Raw genomic sequence first — 16,322 nt, forward strand, 5'->3', positions numbered from 1 at the left:
ATACATCCTTTTGTTAGTGTATTCTAGAACCCTGAAGGCAGGAGAGACTGAAAAGAGTCAAGGGAAGCTTATAAAAGTTAACAGCATTTAATTACACAAAAGATGCGGTGGTGTACAAAATGAAATGTGCGAGTGGAGGCGCTCTCCTCATCCGACCGGTCAGTCCAGGTCAGCAGGAAGAAGAGGTTAATTCTTGGCTTGCTCTTCCTGTTGTCATCTGAGGTCTTCTCCTATTGGCCGGCGTCGTCCAATGCAATTCCTGCCTTTTTCTGTTGTTAAATTATATCATTCTGGTGTCTGTGGTTATTTAAACATTCCCTAATAAACGTTATTCAGTAGTAATAAATGAGTGCTAAACCCAGTGTGCTCAGTGTACAACATCACATGTCATTTCACCTTTGATTGACGGTTTGAAAATGCAGCATTTCGCCACATGCTAATGCTAACCGTTAATAATTAGTGAACTTCAGGTTTTTCAGAATACAACTGATTTAAATTAAATAGTGTATTTAATTCAAATTACTCCATATCAACATTGATTTTAATTTCTAACACTTTGTACTGAAGTATTCAAAAGTAAAAATCACATGTTTAATATAAATGATTTGCTGTGGCCAATTTTCATTGCATTTACAGACCCGTGTAACTCTCTGATACCACCCAATGAATGCATTGACTTGCTTGTAGAACCACGCTACACAAAAAAGATAGCAACACCTATAAAAACTATTTTAAAAAAGGGGCTACTGTATCGACCTATATAAAGTATATAAATATATATATATTTTTTCAAAATACCAAAAAGATAAAATTGTTTAAAACTAAATGAACAACCCAGTATGAACACTAGTATAGCCCTTATTAAAAACATTCGTTCCTCAAGTTGTAAAAATGTGCTAATAACGTTATTCTGAGAGTTATTTCCCTCTGCATTATGAACGCGCATCTAACCCACGGGACCGCGCCGCCCGGCACGTTCATGTTACGTGTTCAGCAATACATGCGTTTATCTTTACCCATGGATGCACAATAACACCGGACCCATATCGCCTTACTGCCATCCCACGGAGCTGTAATAATGGTGTTATAAAAAGGTTCGATGAAAAAACTAGGAATTAAATAAGATGGCTAGAGTCACCAAAAATGTATCCTTAGGTGCTTTTATTAACACCAACGTGCTGAAAAAACACAAAGTAACAAGGATTGTACAGGAAGAAATCAAAACCCTGCTATATACATACAGGTCGAGGACACATAACTGGTACCTCTCTGCTCTACAGCCACAGTCAGACTCCCCTCAAAACACTTGTGGCCAGGGTTTTATACATGTTAAGCCCCTCCCCATAGGATAATCCACTATTTATACCCCTAACCAATGTCATTCTAATCTACAAACACATTCACAATGCAAGACAAATTACCCAAACACACCACATCAAAATAGGTCAACATATTATCTCTTTGACCACAGAAGCCCCAAACAATAACATTTGTATACTTGCAAGAAAAGTGCCACCCGCGCCCATGCACTACATGGTATGCTCCAATTGCGCACAGGTGTTCCCACTGATTGAGCCTCTACTTAAGGCTGCTTCTTTCTGTGGCTCTGTTTGGCCTTCACAACCTTGAAGGAGAGGGTAAGCAGGTTACTTGCAAAAAGACTTCCAATAAATTAGGTTTGAACAAACAATGACTTGGGTTTTATTTGATCAAATGTGTGTTTCCCTCAGTGTGCCTTTTACCATGCCCCTATGCCAACTGTGATGAAGGCTTCTTCTTCACAAATGGATATATTGCACATGTTTGCTGTAATTCATCATTTGTAAAATATTATACTACATGGGCTGTATGATGTAAATCTTGTACCGTAAATGTTGTATTACATAAAGTTAATATTACCGACGTTAGATTAACGTCCCTGTAGCTTATTATTGCACAGAGCTTCATTTAGCATGAAAGAATTGCACTGTGTATATATATATATACACAGTGCAATAATTCTTTCATGCTAAATGAAGCTCTTTTGGATATCACTAGATCCTGTTACAGCGTAATATAAGTGCATAACGATTGATGTACATTAGCATAATTACTAGCTAGCCACTAGCTGCTAACTGCCGCCTCGTTAATATCAAATCCATCATAATAACAATCCATTACCATGCTGTCATGAACGCACGGTGCTGTTACGTGTACGCAAATTGACGTGCTTGATGTGAACGAGCATTTTGGTTAAAGTTGCGCATGCTCTATGAGTGCACATACGGGTACTTCTCAGGCATGCCAGGTAATCTGTGACGTTTCACTCTCTCAAAAGTTGGGCCATTTTATCATCATGCGCCAATCAAGCCCCCAGGAAGTGCGCCGGAGTCTGATGAGAATATTCGTGCTGGTCAAACGGCGGTACTACACTTCCTTTAGGTTGCTGGGGCCCGGAAACACTTTTTCCCATTGACTTACATTGGGAAAGAGTGGTCTGTAACTCGTTGGATAATTTTTTTAAAACTAAATAAACTACCCAGTATGAATGTTTGTATAGCCCTTATTAAAAACATTCTGTCCTCAAGTTGTAAAAATGTGCTAATAACGTTATTCTGAGAGTTATTTCCCTCTGCATTATGAACGCGCATCTAACCCACGGGACCGCGCCGCCCGGCACGTTCATGTTACGTGTTCAGCACTACATGCGTTTATCTTTACCCATGGATGCACAATAACAACGGACCATATCGCCTTACTGCCAGCCCACGGAGCTGTAATAATGGATATATTGCACATGTTTGCTGTAATTCATCATTTGTAAAATATTATACTACTTATGATGTAAATCTTGTACCGTAAATGTTGTATTAAATAAAGTTAATATTACCGACGTAGATTAACGTTCCTGTAGCTTCTTATTGCACTTGCAATTGTTTTAGTTACTTGTGGGCTACTTAAAGGAATGGTATGCTCATGACACTCATTTTTAAATAATTATCATCCGATAAAACAGGCCAGTCTTCTTCTTCTTTTTTTAATCCGATGACATTATCAGTGATTTTAAACTGATTATATACCGAAATAACAACACTGTGGGCGCCGCCATTTTCCGGACGTGACGTAAACCATGCGTTTGGTTTTCGAAGACACGTTGATCTCCATGTTATTTACTGTAGTTTCTCTCTTCAAATATGCCTCACTGTATCGCGAAATATTGCCACAATTCTGATAGAAACAATCCACGGAATGCTCGGTTCCATCTGTTGCCAAAAGGTAAGCGTAAGAAGTACATTCGGAGGCAGTGGCTAGCGAAATGTGGCCGGCCCGAACCGAAAGATTCACAGACTCATGTATGCAGCGAACATTTCAAATTTCCGGACGACTACTCTGAGAGTATGATAAAACATAACATGGGATTTATGGAACAACCATTACTTAATGGAGATGCAGTACCATCGGTCTTTCTGGTGTCATCACCGACCAGAACACCAGTTCGGAGGAACAGCCAAGCGACGGAGGAGCAGAAGTAGTGCTCGGAGTAAGAATAAAGTATGTTATAGCGCATTTCCATTGCAGCGGCTCGCCCCGTTTTAACGTCCTTTAGTGTCCAGGCCAGGACAGTTTTTGGGGGCCTTTCCATATAGCGTAGTACCGGCTAGTGTGTATTTTCCCCCAGTTTTTTCCGGCCCCATAACATCGTGATTCTATGGCCAGGGACAACGAAGCTGAGTATGCTAAACTAGAGAGGGAATCGCTATCAAGGGTGGTACTACATGCATACATATAGTATCTTATATCATATTCCTATTATACACACATGCATTTCCAAACATTTGGACTACCTATGTTGCAAATGTATTATCTTTTCAATTTACACACGGCATCTATTGCACGTCTGTCCGTCCTGGGAGAGGGATCCCTCCTCTGTTGCTCTCCCTGAGGTTTCTCCCATTTTTCCCTTTAAACTGTGAGTTTTCTCCGGAAGTTTTTCCTTGTACGATGTGAGGGTCTAAGGACAGAGGGTGTCGTATTGTCATACTGATTCCCCCATCCAATCTCTTCACATTGGTCAAAACTTCTTCCTCTGCTGACGAGTCCGAACTCAAATACTCCGCCATGTTTCCGTGTGTTGACAAAGTGAACGCATGGATGATGTCGACCATCACGTGACTACTGAAAATGGCAAAAATGGCGGCGGCCAGACGGAATATACAGGTTTTGATAAAAAAGAGCTATAAAATCATTATTTACCGGGGAATATCGCTGATTTCTTCAGGGTATGGTTTAATAATGTTTCACTAAATACTGAAGTTTTGAATAATTATCTAATGAGTGGACCATTCCTTTAACATGAATACTCACAGTTACTATCCGTTTACTCCATCACATTTAAAAAAGAAATAGGCTATTGTTATTTTAACTCCACCACAGTAATCCATCATCAGCTTTACTTTTTAGATAAAAGTTTTAACTCACAATTGATCATAACAGGCTTCAACATATACATTTTTATATATTACCAAGTGGTTTCATGTACAACCCACAGGCCCGGTTCCAGAACAAAATGACTAAGGGTGCATCTGAGATTAGAGAGGGTGCAGTGGTAAAGTGCTATTTTTAGTGGGGAGTGTACCTAACACCCTCTATGGGGGTCCTCACCTCCTCTGGGGGGGTCCGGGGGCACGCTTTTTTTTTTTTTTAAATATTGAAGTTAAAAGCATCAATCTGGTGCACTTTGAGAGCAACATTAAGAGATCTATGGATCTATGTGCCCTTTGCTTGATTCATGCCTTCCCAGTCCCTTATCACGTAGCCTATAAGAGCATGGCGCCAGTTGTTGTAGCCAGTTGTGGTGAAGGCACCTGACTTACTTGAACCAAAATGTCTACATGCATAGCAGAAGATGGCATCTTTTTCACATGAATATTCCAGCCAATCTCTGTTTTGAAACCATGAGCTGCAAAATGAGCGCCTTACCCCACTGTACAGGCGAGTTGGGTGCTTTTTTAAATATACCTGGGCAGGCTCTGTTTTGCAGAGGTCCTCTGGCACTTGCGGGCCACTGAGAGGCTGCTCTGCCTCTGTGGGCGAGGCGGGCAAAGCCGGTGAGTCCAATAGGGTCTGTCTGCAGACCGCAGCAAGGAGGCGTTTCCTATAGGGGCGTTTCCTATAGTGAACGACGGGAGCCGGCTCGCGAACGAGACGTTTTTTGTTTTGTTTTTGCGGAGGGATCTAGATCGGCATGAAGGCACAGTATGCAATGTGCAATGTGGACATTATCCCGCTTATTACACATGGCCACATTCTCAACAAAGTAACGACATGACTCCCAATAATAATGGAAATGCTTTTATGGATTTAGAAAAATATTTTATTGATTTAAAAAATAGTTTTTTGTATTGATTTAAATTGACATGCATCCGCTAAGAAAAGTAGTCCGTTGTTACTGTTTGAACTAACGTAACAACGGCAGGAACTGCTTCTATAGTGTTTTTGAGGAGCTTTTTGATTACAGATTTGAAAACATCGTTGCTTGCTTTAAAAGTAGCACAATTCATTATGTCAAACCTTGAAAGATATCCCTGCCCTAATGCCAAAAGTAACTGGCAACTGTAGCGCCAGGAAAAGGGAGTCGGAGGCGATGTATTCAGAACGGAGTTCCACTCTTTATTATCCATTAAATATAGAGAGGTCAACACATCGTCTGCTCTGCTTAACGAGCTAGCAGGAATGGAGGCTAACTCTCCAGGTGTTCCCACTAAAGGGTCCGTGTGGCAACACAATAAGAGAGGTGAATTATGTCCCATAACGTGTCACCACACAAGCCCCCCCAGAATTCACGTGTAAACAAAATCCGTATGGCGGGGAGGAACAATCCGCCTGCCCCCACGAGACCTGCGCACCGGAGTCGGTACAGCGACCTCCGCCCGTGCGGCCGCTGACAGAGGAGGGACCGGAACAACAGGTCCACACTCCCTGACAGGAATCAAAGCCGGGGGTCGGCCCCGCCGAGCCAGCACCACCGGCCGGTCCACGTCCAAGTGAGCAGCCTTCACCCGGTCAACCGAGACGTGCTCAGCCTTACCGCCCATGTCGACCACCAGGTGTTTTTCACCGTGTTCCAAAACCCGGAAAGGTCCGTCGTAAGGGGGCTGCAGGGGGCCTCTGTGTGCGTCGTGACGGATGAAGACGTGCCCAGCTGAGCGTAGCTCCGCGGGAACTTGAGACCCTGGCGCACCGTGCTGAGTAGTCGGGACTGGAGCGAAAGCCTCCGCCGCGTCACGCAGAAAAACTCGCTGGGCCTTGGCAGACCAGGGAGCTGATGCATTTGGGAGGAAATCCCCCGGAACTCTCAGCGGCTGACCGTAGACCATCTCCGCTGTAGAACACTGCAGATCTTCCTTAGGTGCGGTCCTCAGGCCCAGCATCACCTATTCTTAACGTCCACTAAGAGTCCATGAGCACACAAAAAATCCGCTCCGAGGAGGGGAAAAGAAATGTCCGCTGTCACGAAATCCCAGCTGAAACGCTGTCCTCCGATGCACAGACACATAGGCCTCACGCCGTACGTGCGAATGGGACCGCCGTTAGCCGTCGTCAATCGCGGTCCGTGCCTAACGTCTCTGCACCGGGCTGTTGTGTAGCCAGGAAAAAACGATCCGCTTCCTCAGCCAAGGCACGCGGCTCCGTGACAGGCGTGTTGGCCAGCGCCGTCTGGACCCGGGGAGGCAAGTGACGCAGGAAAATCTCCGTGAATAAAATCAGGGGATCTTCCCCCCCCTAGCAGATTTAGCATTTTCTCCATTAGCTGAGATGGCTTGCTGTCTCCCAGGCCTTGAATGTCAAGTAACTGGCGGGCCCTCTCCTTAGCAGATAAGCTAAATGTCTTAAGGAGAAGGGCCTTAATCGCCTCATATTTGCCATGATGTGGGGGGGCTGCGATGAATCCCACCAACCTGGACGACGTAGAGCTGCCCAGCGCTGCTACCACATGGTAGTATTTCAGGTCCCAGTCACGGACCTGTCGGCAGGCGAAGTGCGCCTCCACATGTGCGAACCATGCCTCCGCGGCGTGCTCCCAGAATTCCGGCAGCTTTACGAACACATTGCGTTCAGCCATGCTCGTTAATTTTCCGGAAACTTTCTCGGAAACGTCAGGGTCACCAGTGTAGCGCCAGGAAAAGGGAGTCGGAGGCGATGTATTCAGAACGGAGTTCCACTCTTTATTATCCATTAAATATAGAGAGGTCAACACATCGTCTGCTCTGCTTAACGAGCTAGCAGGAATGGAGGCTAACTCTCCAGGTGTTCCCACTAAAGGGTCCGTGTGGCAACACAATAAGAGAGGTGAATTATGTCCCATAACGTGTCACCACACAACTGAATATATGTCGCCGTAGCTATGATGTCTATGTCTGGACCGCTGCGTAAAAAGGAGGGTTTCTGACCCATTACTTCTCTTCTTACTTCTATAAGAATAAAACACGGAGGACGGAGATCTCTCTTTGTCCCCCTCTTCTCCCCGCTGCAGCCTAGCAGTTGATCTCAAAGCACGCTCCCCTCTCCTGCAGGGAGAAAAACTATATTTATATACTTTATATAGGTTGATACAGTAGCCCCTTTTTTTAAATAGTTTTTATAGGTGTTGCCATCTGTTTTGTGTAGCGTGGTTCTACAAGCAAGTCAATGCATTCATTGGGTGGTATCAGAGAGTTACACGGGTCTGTAAATGCAATGAAAACAATTGGCCACAGCAAATAATGTAATTTTTACTTTTGAATACTTTAGTACAAAGGATGTCTTGAATAATTTAAGTGATATATGTGTACACATACAAATCATTAGTCAAAACAGCACTACATTTGATTTAATTAAAAGGTATAATATGTGGTCAACTGAAGAGCCCTTTGGGAGCCAAAAGAGCCGGCTCTTCTTGGTGAGCCAAATGATCGGCTCAGCAAGAAGAGCCGGAATTCCCATCACTAGAACTTGACTTCTTCTGCTAGGATTTATAAAAGCAGCTGGATAAAAAACGTTAGGAAACGCCCCTATAGGAAACGCCTCCTTGCTGCGGTCTGCAGACAGACCCATCTCGGTGAGTCGGGCAGGAGGACGTTAGTGTCCACGACAGTAGCGTAATGTCCCCATGATCTGAACTGTTATTACCTGCAGTAGATGCAGTGTATGCTGGCGATAAGGGCTGGTTGTTTTAACCATTTTCTGATCCATCATTGACTGCTGTGTAAACACCTTGCAGATGATGAATGTGCAGCGGCACAGGTCACGCGCACCTGACATAATAACGTTACTTACCGTTTAAATTGATCAAATAAATGCATTAGACAATGCTATTCAACCACAATTACAATTTATTTTATTTCAACTATATTCTTCTTCTTCTTCTTCTTCTTCTTCTTCCTACCATTGTTAGTAATAGTAGGCAAAATGTAATATTTTTCACTTTTCATTTTTTTCACTTTTTATTTTTTACTTTTCATTTTTCAAATGAGGGTGCATAACGACTCAACTGAGGGTGCAATGCACCCTTATGCACCCCTGTAGAACCGGGCCTGCCAACCGACACAAGTATCATGCTAAATGAAGCTCTGTTGCTTGGATATCACTAGATCAGCGTAATATAAAAGTACATAACGATTGATGTGTAATTTAGCATAATTTACTAGCTAGCCGCTAGCTGCTAACTGCCGCCTCGTTAATATAAATCCAGTACAATGCTGTCATGAACGCGCGGTGCTGTTACGTGTACGCAAATTCCCGTGCTTAATGTGAACGAGCCTTTTGGGTGGTGTGGTTAAAGTTGCGCATGCTCTATGAGTGCACATACGGGTACTTCTCAGGCATGCCGGGTAATCTGTGACGTTAAAAGTTGGGCCATTTTGTCATCATGCGCTAATGAGCAACTCTCATCATAGGAATGAATGAGGCCCCGCCTCCCACGCTGTATCCAGTTCTTATTATACATCCATGGCGCCAATGAGCAACTCTCATAGGAATGAATGAGGCCCCGCCTCCCACGCTGTATCCAGTTCTACATCCATGATACAGACATGGAGCTGGCCAGCGTCTGACTCCACGATAAGGAGAAAAGGTATGTGCACAGAAGATTCATCACCTGTGTGGAAAATGTGAAATGGCTCAGTATGTCAATAAGTGTAGTTTTCAGGGTTTCCACACCCAATCCTAGCGTTTAACAATAAGGGATCATCACTGTATTACATTTGTACGGAGCCCCCCTGGTGACATTGGTGAGAAAAATATTAATGCGTGGCCACGAGTTAATAATGCGTGGCCACGAGTTAATAATGCGTGGCCACCAATTAATAATGCGTGGCCACGAATTAGTTATTATGTTCCCACACATTAGTAATTCGTGGGAACACAATAATTATTACGCAATAACTACCCTGCTGAAAAAACCAGCATGGACCAGCATGGTGTTGACCAGCATGGACCAGCCTATGTTGTGTTTTGGTCACCAGCATGGTCTACCAGCATGGACCACCAGCATGGTCTACCAGCATGGACCAGCATGGACCACCAGCATGATCTACCAGCATGGACCACCAGCATGGACCACCAGCATGGACCATCATGGACCAGCATGATCTGCCAGCATGGACCAGCATTGGTCCATGCTGGTCCATGCTGGTAGATCATGCTGGTCCATGCTGGTGACCAAAACACAGGCTGGTCCATGCTGGTGACCAAAACACAACATAGGCTGGTCCATGCTGGTAGATCATGCTGGTCCATGCTGGTCCATGCTGGTGACCAAAACACAGGCTGGTCCATGCTGGACCATGCTGGTGACCAAAACACAACATAGGCTGGTCCATGCTGGATTTTTCAGCAGACCAGAATTGATCTATCACCAGCTTATGTTAGTATTAAATATACAATGTATTCTGGTAACTATCAAAATAAAGACATAGTGTTCATAACAGTATTTTTATTTAATAAATTATACATTAACAATACAATAATATTACAAAAAAAACCTACATCTAAATAAAAATATCATCTATAATAGATGCATTATTTAGAAATAACAAATATAATTCAAAATGTAAATAGCAACAAAGAAATTATAAAAAAAAATGTTCAAAGTATTTTTTTCTTTTTCTTGTTAATATCCATTATCTTCTCTGTTATGTATCTTCCGGTCTTTGCCAATCCGGCCAGCATTTATTGGTCTTTCTCGTACAGCCACTGCTTGAAGCAAACTGAAAATAAGAAACAACAATGTTTTAACAAATCGTATTAAATTATGTGATGACAGAACTGTAAACAGAATAGTTATTAACTTTCTTCCTTTACTTGGCATTCTTCAAAAATACACAGATTGCAGCACATCGTTTCACGTCTTTGTAGAGCCTTTCTCAGCAGTAGAGTAATGTGTTGGCGAACCTTTGTTTCCTCCTGACAGATCACTTAAAGGTATACTCAATTCAATTCAATAGCTTTATTAGCATGACCTCAGTTACATATAGTATTACCAAAGCTCTGTATAGTTGCAACATCTATACAATATATATATACAATATATATATATATATACATTATATATACTCCCCCTTGTGGCCAAAGTGGGACACAACTCTTGTCTTCAGATGTATGCTTGAGTGCAGGAAATGTAGCTCAGTGACTTTTGTCAACTAAACATAAAACAATACATATTTTAGTAAACGGGACATTATAATCTCTGCACATTAACTCTATAATTGCCTCTGCCATGGTGCCAAAATGAAATGAAATAAAGAATATATAAACCATAAACAAATACAGAAAGTCGTGTTCACTGCAGCGATCTATTTCACACACAAAACTATGTAAGATCGAAAATAAATGTTGTAGTCTTTTTGCATATTAGAAACAGAGTTGGCGACAGTAAGACTGCGATATAATGTTTATGTAGCAATAATACATATGACATCTATTTTTTTAACGTCTCCATTACCGATAAAAAGATTGTTAACGTTGGACCTTAACGGTACCACGGTCTTTAATAATTCAGCCCCGGGGGCCCGTTAATGCTGGGGCTCGGTACCCATCCCTAGTTTTAATTATTACATCATCAATATTACATTTCAAATAACCAAGAACTTGGTATCTCACAAAGAGCAAGTGGCTAGTGCTGCTAAGAACATACCTTTCAAAACTGATAGCTTCTGTGGGGTTAGAGGCTGCCTGGTGGTCTTGGTGGTGGGGCATTCCTTTCCAGTCAGGCTCCTTTCCCCTAAGGTGTCGGTGCCCCAAAACGCCACAGCCAACTCCTTCACGAACATGGAGTCCCTTGTGTTGTTTTTTATTTTTGCCCAGACCTCTGGACGCACTGGAATCTCCCCTTGCAAATCAATGACAACAATCTGAAACATAAAATGTGTAGTAGCCTATACATAAAAGCTAGACACCAATATGAGACTGAGGAGCAAAAATAAAAAAGCTCCACTATGGAAATAATATATACCTTCCCATGTGGCTCGCTCTTTGAAGGGGAATTATTGGGGTGTGTGGGTGTCCAGGGTGCAGGCTCACGCTGTTCAGGTATCTCAGATTGTTCTTCTACAGAATGTGAATAAGACAAAGAAAGGACAAAAACATTTCATCAATAGTATAAATTCATATGTGTATATCTCGATGGGCTGATTGTTTACACATTTCACTGCCATCTTGTCTGTTTCTTTTATTGTAGTTGCTGATGAAAGTTAAAATGCAAAATCGATCCAAGACTGTCATTATTATTTGCTTGCAATTTAAAAACAAATGTACTTACTTTGTGAAAATACCTGGTTTCATATTTTATCCAAATTAATGTTTAGATTTGCTGTCCTGTAGGTGGTGACTTCCCCTTCCAGCTCAGCTTTGGAATCCTCCAATGTAGCAGATCTTTATAATGTAATGAAAAATAAAATGATCAACAAAACAGCCTTTTAGCCTACCACCAGTCAAATCTGTTATTAAATGTACCTTCTGTATTAACCGTCTAAAGATAAGTTCCTGTTGTAATTGTGCAGCTGTATTATCTGGGAAATAGAAGAATCGGGTAAGGATTCGGTATTGGCAGACAATCAATATCAAATTACTCGGATCGTTATAAGCATCAGCATTTGATCACCTTTGTCTACTTGCAGCTCAAATACAAAGATAACTCCACTCCTCTCCTACCACTGCTTACCTCTAATAAGCCTTGGTAGAACTAGTCATAGGGTCCAGGACTGACTGAAGACATGTGGAACAGAGTCCCATACAGGCATGGTTCCATGTACAGGAAACTGGAACTTTGACCAGGTGTTTTCATCTTTTCTGCCTGAAGATTCACAAGTTCTTGATCAGGTGTTTGAAGTGGGCTGGCATGATCCTTTCTGCAGCAAAACAAAGAAAACATTATTAATAATAGCAATGATGGTAACAACAATAATATTAGTATAACTATTTATATAGCACTTACACAATTGCAAAGTGATTCTCACTACAAAAATAAAGAACAAAACAATATCATCAATACAAAAAATAAGCATTGTCAACCTCCTTATTATGCTGCAGCGGCAATAGCTTGCAACTAACGCTAGCTTCCGGCTAACGTTAGCTTGCAACACGCGAGCAAGCAGTTAACGGGAGTTTGCAGCTAACGGGAGTTTGCAGCTAACGCTAGCTTGCCTCCAACGTTAGCTTGTTTAACTCAGCGGCCAAGTATTTTGCTTGCTGCTAACTAGCTAAATGGTTCTCCAACTAGCAGTTGCTAGTTGGAGAACCATTACGTTAACGCTACCATTTTAGCCAAAACTCATAACAAATGTAACTAGCATATCTTAGTTGGTCATTTATTAACGCTATCGTTTTAATGCAGTATTCAGGACACCATCGCTCACCCTTTACAAATAATATTTGTCCCTTGAAGAAATCGTCCTCCCAGCGTACCCAATATACAGTGTCAAGGTTACTTTGTATATATTTCTCCCTGTCAAAGTCCTTGATATAAGACGTCGGAACGATTTCTTTTACTCCGTCGTCCAAGTATTTCACGTAGGCAAACATTTTTGCTTAATAGATCTTGTGGTTGCTGTGTGGGTCAGTCCAGAGCCCTATAATAGAGATTATAGATCTCTGGATCAGTCGAACATCTCCTGTCTCTCAGCCAATCACAGAGTGAATTTAACTCACGCGCTTCCCGCTTTGTATAGTTAAATATAATAAGACAAGTAAATACCATAGACTGCATTTCTCTTACAGTTTGTATCTGTGTGCAGTAGACGTAGTATATAGATATATAATGCTTGCAATCTTTTGAACTCTAGCAACACAGATAAGGTTTACAAATTAAATTATACTAATCAGTTTAGAATATCCAAGTTTCTTTTTTGGCAAATAAATTACTTTTATCTAATAATATTCATTGTTTTTTCTCATTTAAAATTACAAATGTAATCTTGTAAATGTTGTGTTTTGTCTGAATATGTACCCCTCTCCCTGGCTCCATAATATTACATTTAATGACCCCCAATGCCCCCCCCCCCCCCCAGCTATATCTCATATTATTTTCCTCTCCTGTTCTGATGGAGCTGTAGCTGTGTCTCTCACATCTGAATTTATAATATAGATCTTAACAATTATTTATTTTTTAAAGTGTGGATTTTTCTAACTACCTTTTTTTAAAACCAACAATTGAGTGTCACCTTACACTGGTGCTATAGTCCGAGTTAGTAAAAACTGCTCGTTAATTTAAATTGTTCGGTTTTTACTGTCAGTAGAATAATTTCAACCTATTATTGGTGAAATTGCCATTCATTAGTCAGTCTGTTAATGATACCCATGTTCTTTTTTCATTTTAGAATTTCAAAACGGAAGTACTTGGAGCCTCACAGTACAATCAACGCTGAGCTAAACTGAAAAGTGGACATTTTGATGTAAGTTAATTCATGATATTTTTGTGTTAAACCTTTCAAAGTATCAATTCTGTAATTATTATTTTTCATTCTTACCTGGTGATGTCATTTTAAGGTGGCAGATGACTTCAAAAACAATTCAGGGTCACACGTTGCAGATGTTGAGGTGAGCGAGGATTATGCTGTTTCAATTTATGTAAGACATTATTTCGGACTGGACAAAACAACGTTTTCTTTATCCTGTGCAGACCATGCAGGGCTCAAAGCTATCTTTTAAAAGTGGTTGCCAGGCTGGCAACCAGGCATCAGCTTTTGGTTGCCAAAACTGAAAATACGGTTGCCATTTTTAGTCACCTTGTATTTTAAATAATTAAGATACTATACAGTTATACATCAACTTAATAATGAACATGTGACACAAAAGAATGTTCAAATGCTTTACAATAAGTAATTAACACAATTATTTTAAACCTAAGTGGTAGTAAACTTGTCCACCCTCAATTGCTGGTATACAAAATACCAGTAGTGCAGCTGCTGTCATGTTCTTCACAGATCCACAAATGAATTGAGCAAGTCACTAGTTTCTTGGTCATCCGTTGTCTCCCTTTCAAATGTGTTTTTTGTTTACCTTTGTGCTGACCCCCACCATAGATGCACTGGCCCTTCAGCATTGAAGTCTTGAATTGGCCAGACTAATACATGTCTAATGTTAAATAAATGAAAACCATTCACAGCTAAGAATTAGATATTAATTATTAATGCTGTAAATTACCTTTAATATGTCTAACTATATTTAAAATGTGTTACCTTTGTATAGAAGTGATTATCATTTTATGCCAATATTTAAATGGTAAAGTTTCGTTTTGCACTTTTATTTTGGTAGTAATAAGATCGGGACTCTTATTTTGAATGAACTTTTACCAGAAGTGAATGGACAACATTCCTCTTTGCTTTTCGTCCGGGTTCATCTTGCGCTTTATCAGTTGAATGAATCACTTTGAACATTCGTTTGAGATGTTGACGGGTTGGCCAAACCTTTTACTCCACAGTCAAACAACTTAATTAGCTTCGCCATTTTTTGTAAAATAAACACACGCGAGTAAACGCGCATCGCTTTATGGCTCGGTAATCACACCAATGCACATGCAACTTAAGTATCAGGTTCCGACTGGTCACAACAATAATTAAATATCACTCTTAATACAACAAATAATAAATTTTTATCTATTTTGGGGTGCACATTTTGCTGTTTGCTGTCCTTATTTCTTTATGTTAAAAACTGGTTGCCACTGAAGGCAACCAAAGGCCAAGAAGTGGTTGACATTTTTTCTGAATGGTTGCCAATGGCAACCTGGCAACCGTTACTGTCGAGCCCTGCCATGTCTCCACGTACAAGTTATGTCTCAAATGTTGAGGTAAATGCAATCACAATTCCCTTTGTGCTTTGGGTTGTCATACATTTCTGTATTCACTCACATTGTATGCAGAACCTGCATTCTTAAATACATGTTTTCTGATGTTTTTTTCCATTGCCCAGCAGATGGATTGGGATTCCCCATTTGAAGGCACTGTTTTTCTGGAGTCCTTAATATAAGACGTTGAAACGATTTCTTTAACTCCGTCGTCCAAGTATTTAACGTAGGCAAACATTTTTGCTTAATTGATCGTTTGATGTGGTTGCCCTGTGGGTCATCCAGAGCCCTATAATAGAAATTCTACATAAAGAAACAGGTAGATTACAAAGAAATGCATTTGATGCTCCCAGTTATTTGCATTATCCATCCTATTATATTGTTTTTTTTCTTCCACATTTAGGTGCCAGTAACACATGTTACTCTGGGGAGAATTCTGGAGGCAGGCGAGACCCCACTCCCCAGAACGTTCCTTGCTCGCCTACACCAAGACCTGGACAACCCAGGTGGACTTGGGGCCTTTAGCATTGCCGGAGGGGACACACGGAATTCTGGAGCGCCCCCGAGAAGAGATATGGGCCAGAGATGTAAATACATCCCTTCTTACTTTTAATTTCAATATTTGTTTTCCTTGAACTGAAAAATGTATAATATGTCATTCCAGGTCCTCAAACATTACATCTGCATGTCTGCAATTCTTTCAAAGAAATTCTACATTTATCAGAATTTTAACTCTTTAAATGTTTGTTTACGTAATGCCATTGCTTGTGGGGTATTTTTTTCTTTATGGAATAGATCAATGATTCGCAAAAACAAAATGCATTTGTATTTGTAAAGACAAACATGAGAAATTGCTATATATGGTCGAAAATAGTAAAAAGCTACATTTTGAAGTCAATGTCATAATTATTTTATGCTGCAAGATAGATCTAATATTGTGTTTTTTTAACGGTAATCTTTTGGGTGTGAGTGAACAAATGTATTTAATATAGATATTCTATGAATTTGCAGTTATTTATGTTAT

General features: G+C 40.9%; 2 long non-coding RNA genes across 2 annotated transcripts; one reads left to right on the forward strand and one right to left on the reverse strand.

Annotated features, from left to right (window-relative positions):
• Positions 1-11,375: 11,375 nt before the first annotated feature.
• Positions 11,376-12,537, reverse strand: LOC117460125 (uncharacterized). Its single transcript, XR_004553604.2, has 5 exons — positions 12,452-12,537; positions 12,179-12,365; positions 11,971-12,026; positions 11,777-11,889; positions 11,376-11,565 (listed from the first exon to the last, which is right to left on the reverse strand). It is a non-coding gene; the product is annotated as an uncharacterized lncRNA (long non-coding RNA).
• A 2,215-nt stretch (positions 12,538-14,752) lies between these two features.
• LOC117460103 (uncharacterized) lies at positions 14,753-16,052 on the forward strand. Its single transcript, XR_004553599.2, has 3 exons — positions 14,753-15,617; positions 15,702-15,885; positions 15,963-16,052. It is a non-coding gene; the product is annotated as an uncharacterized lncRNA (long non-coding RNA).
• The last annotated feature ends 270 nt before the right edge of the window (positions 16,053-16,322 follow it).

The sequence above is a fragment of the Pseudochaenichthys georgianus genome, chromosome 15 (genome assembly GCF_902827115.2).
Source record: "Pseudochaenichthys georgianus chromosome 15, fPseGeo1.2, whole genome shotgun sequence".
Lineage (NCBI taxonomy): Eukaryota > Metazoa > Chordata > Actinopteri > Perciformes > Channichthyidae > Pseudochaenichthys > Pseudochaenichthys georgianus.